Genomic DNA, 6,563 nt, shown 5'->3' with positions numbered 1-6,563 from the left:
GCTTTTCTACAGCTAACAAAGTAGACACTGTCAGAAAAAGTCATATTTGTGAAGTTTGTGTTCAGTTATCAGGCACCCAGCTAACAAAAAATTGTCCAAGAAAGGTTTTGCTAGTAGGGTATATGGGAACCTTACATTTAAAATGATCTGAAAATGTAAACATCAGACTGACATCCAACTAAAATCTTTCAGACAAACGTTCTATGAATGATATATAACATTTTTGCACTAGTGTTTTGATAATATTACTACATTTATAAGCGGACGCTCTTATCCTAAGCAAATTACTAGGAATACAATAACATCTTAAAGGGATAGTTCACCCAAAAATGACATTTCTATTTAGGCTACTCACCTTCAAGTTGTTCCAAACCTGTATGAGTTTCTTTCTTCTGTTGAACACAAAATAAGATATTTGAAGAATGTTGGTAACCAGACAGTTGATGGTAGCAATTGACTTCCACAGTAGCCTATAGAAAAATAATGGAACGTCAACTGTCTGGTTACCAACATTCTTCAAAGTATATTTGTGTTCAATAGAAAAAAGAATAGCTATAAGAAAACTTGAATCAAACTATTCAAGAGGCAATAAACATGAGAAGTGCTTGTAGTTTCAGCCATCACTCAGGGCTGCGTTTTCCAAAAGCATTGTTAGCTACGTTGATTTGTGGAAATGGTCTTCATGATCAACTTGGGCTTGTGATGCTTTTGGGAAATGTATAGCCCATAAGCTAGGATTAAGAAATAGTGAGACAAATGAATATTGTAAAGTAGATAGTGAAATAGATTTTTTTTTAGCAGGCTGCAGTTAAGTGCTCACGAAAAGATGAGTTTTCAGCTGGTTCTTGTAAATTGTTAGGGATTGGGCTGTCCGGATAGGGTTGGGAAGATCCTTCCACCAGCAAGGTACACTGAACGAAAACGTTCTTGAGAATGATTTTGTGCCTCTCTGTGATGGTACCACGAGGCGCAGCTGGTCTATTAAAGACCAGATAACTTTTAACAAATGTTATGTAAACATTGAGATAACTTTGAGAGAACATTGCCAGAACGTTAAGGAAGTGCTGAGAACATCCCTGTTAGCTGGGTAGCAATCAGGCTTTGATGCTGAAAAAACAATTCTGAAGACTGTGCTTAAAAGCTATTCACCAGATGTGACTGTTGTCGCAACACAAAGCGACCGTTGCAAATTAATTTTTTCTTCGTATCAGAAGTAGCGCAAGTGCTTGGAATATTTCAGATATAGAACGGTGCGAATTTGTAATCCTCGGGACAAGTTCTGTCAGTAACTTCTTCCCTCAGCATCTACACAATTAACTTTATGTTATTGACCTATTCAGACCAGATCTTTAAAGGGGGTTGAATCACACATTCTTTTCAACACCACATAATACAGGTAAAACCAGTCACTGTGACTGACCCGTGTACTGAAGTTTAGACTGCCTTACTATTATGGTGTCACTGGATTCTCAATAAGAAGATTGCTCACTGGTGATTTGATAGCCTGCAGCTGAGAAAGCGTGTTCTACGCTTATCTTTATGGTAACCTCATGACCTTTTTGGTCATAGGAAGTGGTTAAGATGAGTGGTTTTAAATCTCAGGAACACACACAGGGCAATTGTTTCGCAAAATAAATGTTTCCTCACAATATCATATATTGTTCTTTTGCAGAAACTTTTTAATTAATTTTGTAATATTTATTGGACATTTTTTATGGAGGAGAATTCAGCCAAACATTTCAATTCTGGTTACTAAATGTCATTGTAAGCCAATGAAAAGAGAGATATTTATAGATATTTATGTTTAGGCTGCTCTTTTTCCCATACATTGAAAGGGAATAGCAATATACAGTGTGTATATATATATATATATATATATATATATATATATATATATATATATATATATATATATATATATATATATATATATATATATATATATATATATATATATATATATATATATATATATATATATATATATATATATAAAACAGAAAAACACATATTAACCCAAGATTAAACTCTTTTATTTCAAAGGATATTTTGAAATGATCCAGAAGCATTTCAATACTGTAAAGAATTCTAATAGATATGAATATGTTAAAAAGAATCGAACAACGCCTGTGAGAATGAGTTTCGGCAGTGTCCTTTCGCCTCATATTGTTCTCTTTAATTACAAAGAGTTCCGGTGAGAACGCTGAACATTCCTGACCACTGACTGTCACATTCTGAGACATGAAACATTTCAAACTTGGATTACCGTATGCTTTATGGGATGAACCAAATATGCAATCAAGCTGGTTCTGGAAAAGTAAAAGCATAGTTTCAAAACAGCGAGGACGGCAATAAAATAGGTTTCAGCCTACGGTTCTTTTGTTTATAAAGTTCATAATTTTGCTGTATTATATGACTCAAATCTCCTTAAAATATCCATGTCATACAAATAATCTTAGGTTGCACATAACTGACCTGAAAACTGACCTGAATGATTGCATGGAGGAGGGCTAGAAAATACACAGACTGACCGCTGTGAAGCAACCGTGGAGGTTTAAACTGTCCTGTCATGGAAATTACTGGTTAGTTTTTCAGAGAATTTCTGCAGTATCAGCCCTGAGCAATTTCTCAGTTCTCACGCTTTAGTGAGAATATTACAAAATTCAAAGCATGTAAGTTTGCTTAAACAGTAACCATAAGTAATTTAATGCAAAGCTGAATACACTGAATTAACGCCATAGTTCTGAATACAATGTAAAATCTTTATTAAACATCTCAACTACAGAGAATTGGTCATATTAATTATTCATCTGAATAAATTAGCAAGTAGTGTGCAATTTCATCTTTGATGAAACAGATTTATTCATAAAGATGGCAGTGGTAAAACTAAACAGAGCAGACTGTGGTTTGAAGCAGAAACAGGTTTGAAAGGTGAAAAGTTCACAAAATGACCTTTTCAAATTCACTGAGGCCTGACACTGGATGTCTTTTAAATTTAAATATTAAATTATTCTTTAAATATCTCAGCTTCAGTCCTCCACACTCCGCACTAAAAACTGAACAGTAGAAACTGCACATGTAAGTGCCTGAATAATGAAATGGTTATGTTTGGAAGAAAAAGAGGAAATTAACCTGAAAGTTAACTGAAAAAGATCCATTACTGCCGAGTCATGATTAATAGCCTATTGCAACACAAACTCTGACCTGATATTTCATAACACAGACATCAAATCTCATAGGCTGAAGAAGGAACTAAGAGGTTACTGAGAATATTTCAAACTGATTTTTCGATAACTGAGTCTCCTCGTCAAATCAGCAGGTGTGAGAACAGATGGCTGGAATTTCCTCAAGTTCACTTTATGTTCTGAAGTATGATTACTCAACATTATCCTTTATTCAGCTCAAACTAACCTTGAGATGTGTTTAAAGACTAGGGTTTGGAACACCTACGCATACAGACTGCTGACAAAGAATCAAAGAATTACACGGAAAGGATATGATCATCACAATATATCAGACATCGGTAGGCCTACAGAGAACGTAATATATCCTTTCCCCACATTGTAACCGACTTACACTCTAAAAAAGGGTGCTATATGGCACTAAAAGTGTTTTTTGGCTCGTTATCATAGGGCAACCACTTTTGGTGCTATATAGTAGCCTACCATGTCTTAACAGGTTCTGTATGGTAGCGATGCTATAGCACCTCAGCCAAAGAACCGGCGAAGAACCACTGAAGCACCAAGATTTGGTGCTACACAGCACTTAAAGTGGTTCCCCAAAGATTACGAGCCAAATAACCACTTTTAGTGCTATATAGCACAATTTTTGTGTTATATAGCAAGTGTAAGTGTTGTCTATAAGATAACGAAGAGCCCTTACCATATTTTTGTCTGTGTGTGTGCTGCCCTCTAGTGGCTGATGGCAAAAAAAGTGGAATCAATTAATTTCATCGTGTGTTAACCTAACTCTACACAAGATTGCAGAATTATATTGATTGTTAAATTTAAATGAATGTTTATGCTAAACTTTTATTAAAAATTGTGTTGCTTTTTGCATTTCACTTAAACTCATTGGGCTGTTCTTGCACGTAATTGCATTTTGAAATTATGTAAATGAGTATGTTGACAACACAACGGGTTAAAGTTTATGTTGCCTGAGGGCAACACTGTGCAGTATAGGGGTTTTACATAATACCAAAAGCTGCGACTCTGGTGGGACTCGAACCCACAACCTTTGAATGGCCTCATACAACCTAGAAGTCCAATGCGCTATCCATTGCGCCACAGAGCCGGACTGCCCTTCCAGTTGGGCCACGTGACCATTTTTCTTCGGCCTTTAGCATGTCCAGCACTGAGTTTGCATGCTCTGTGAGCGGGAATGACAGGTCCTCGCTCCTCGGGTCTGCCTGGCTGCAATATCGGAAGCTGCACTTTTAGGACCGCCGCAGTTTCAGGACTGCATTTCTAGGACCCTACGTTTTTTGTGACAGCGCCATAGCCAACTGTAATCCAACAGAGGAGTTCTGATTCAAACTTTTTCCACCTTATTTTTTTTAACTTAACCGCAGGCACGGCCATTTTAAACACAATTGCTTAATACCAACCGGTATGTTTAGGGCTAGGGGTTGGTTAGGACAATATAAATTAAACTTAATCAATTAAACAACTAAATCATTGCTAGGGTCCTAACTGCGGTCCTGAAAACGCAGCCTCCCCTTGGACAATTGAAGCTCGGTTCAAAATGCAGAAATCCCTCAGTCTGAGGCCGGGAACACGGAATCCCCAGGAGAACTTTTAGCCTGTAATGGATTGCAACACGTAGCTTCCGTTTCGCGATCATTATTCGTTCTTAGAAAAGCGCATCATTTTTATAAGGCACCGCTGGGATTCGAACCCAGGATCTCCTGTTTACTAGACAGGCACTTTAACCAACTAAGCCACGGCGCCAACTCATGGACATGTTACAAGAGGGGAGCTGCTCAAAACCTTGAGAGGTGAATGTGGAAAAAGCGCTAGAGAGCTCGAGAGTGAAAAACAGGGACATGCAGGAGAGAAAAACGGCCCACTCGCATACAATGGGAGAAATCGCAACCATCAATAAGGCAGATAGGGATAGTTCACCCAAAAATGAAAAATACCCCACGATTTACTCACCCTCAAGTCGTATGACATTCTTCTTTCAGACGGATACTATCGGAGTTATTAAAAAATATAAAAAATGTCCTGGCTCTTCCAAGCTTTATAATGGCAGTGAATGGCTGTTTCTGTTTTGAAGTCCATAACAGTGCATCCATCCATCATAAAAGTGCTCCACACGGCTCCGAGGGGTTAGGCCTTCTGAAGCGAAGCGATGCGTTTGTGTCAGAAAAATGTCAATATTAAAATGGTAACACTTTACAATAAGGTTGTATTAGTTAACGTTAGTTAATGCATTAGTTAATCTTTGTTAACTGACAGCTCATGTTAGTTCACAGTGCATTTACTAATGTTAACAAGATTTTAATAATGCATTATTAAATGTTGAAATTAACATTAACAAAGATAAATAAATGCTTTATAAGTGCAGTTCATTATTAGTTTATGTTAACTAATGTAGTTAACTAATGAACCTTATTGTAAAGTGTTACCATTAAAACTTTACAAACTGTAATCTCTAACTGTCGTATGTGCGTTCAGCTGTTTTTATATTAGATACATTTGAGTCTGTTGAAAGTTATGTTATAACGGTACTCTGTGCGTTCGCTCGGTGGCTACGAGACACTTGATGCACACTGCAGTAAGCTAGATCGATATTAGGCATGGTAAAACATGGTACTCACGGCAAATCAAGAAAACCAGATTTAAACAATAAGACAAACTGTGTTGAGCTGTATAACAATGATTAGTTTTCTGCCGATTTCTGAGAACCAAGCACCAAAACACACTTGTAGCCAATCAGCAGTAAGTGGCATTTCCACTAATAAGGGGAAGGTGCCTGTGTTGCATAGCATGTTTGTGAATTTGGGGTATTATTAAGATAGGGGTGTGATCCTTTTGGGTGGGGGTGTTTATTTTGGTGATTTCAAATATCAACAACTTATATTGATTTCGTTAATAACTTGACAGCACTTAAGCGTTTCTTAGAAATCACTACTACACCTTAAAAGTGTCTTTGGTGTTTCCATGGTTTCTACAAAATAAAATCAGGAATGAAATGGAGGTAACACGGACACGGCCTGTGTCCTGGTTAAAATCGCTTATTTCTCTGGATTTAAACATTCATGGTAGGATTATGTACGTAAGTAAACAAAATATAAGTTTGTTCTAGTGGTTTTTTTATATTTTAATCCAAAAACCGTACATATTGTGCCTTTACCATAACATGATTTATATTACACATAATACATATTATATTAACAACATGTCATACAAATCTATATTCATGCCATTTTGCAGCACGTGCGAGTTTAAGGCCTACCTTTAATAAAAACAGATGACCAAACCCGGTCATAACATGTATAATAGCATGTTAACCAAGGTAACAACCGTATTGTATCTGCCGTATAATACACCCTTGGGCTA

Source organism: Gobio gobio (assembly GCF_949357685.1).
Source record: "Gobio gobio genome assembly, chromosome: 8".
Lineage (NCBI taxonomy): Eukaryota > Metazoa > Chordata > Actinopteri > Cypriniformes > Gobionidae > Gobio > Gobio gobio.
Note: the sequence above shows the minus strand (reverse complement) of the source record.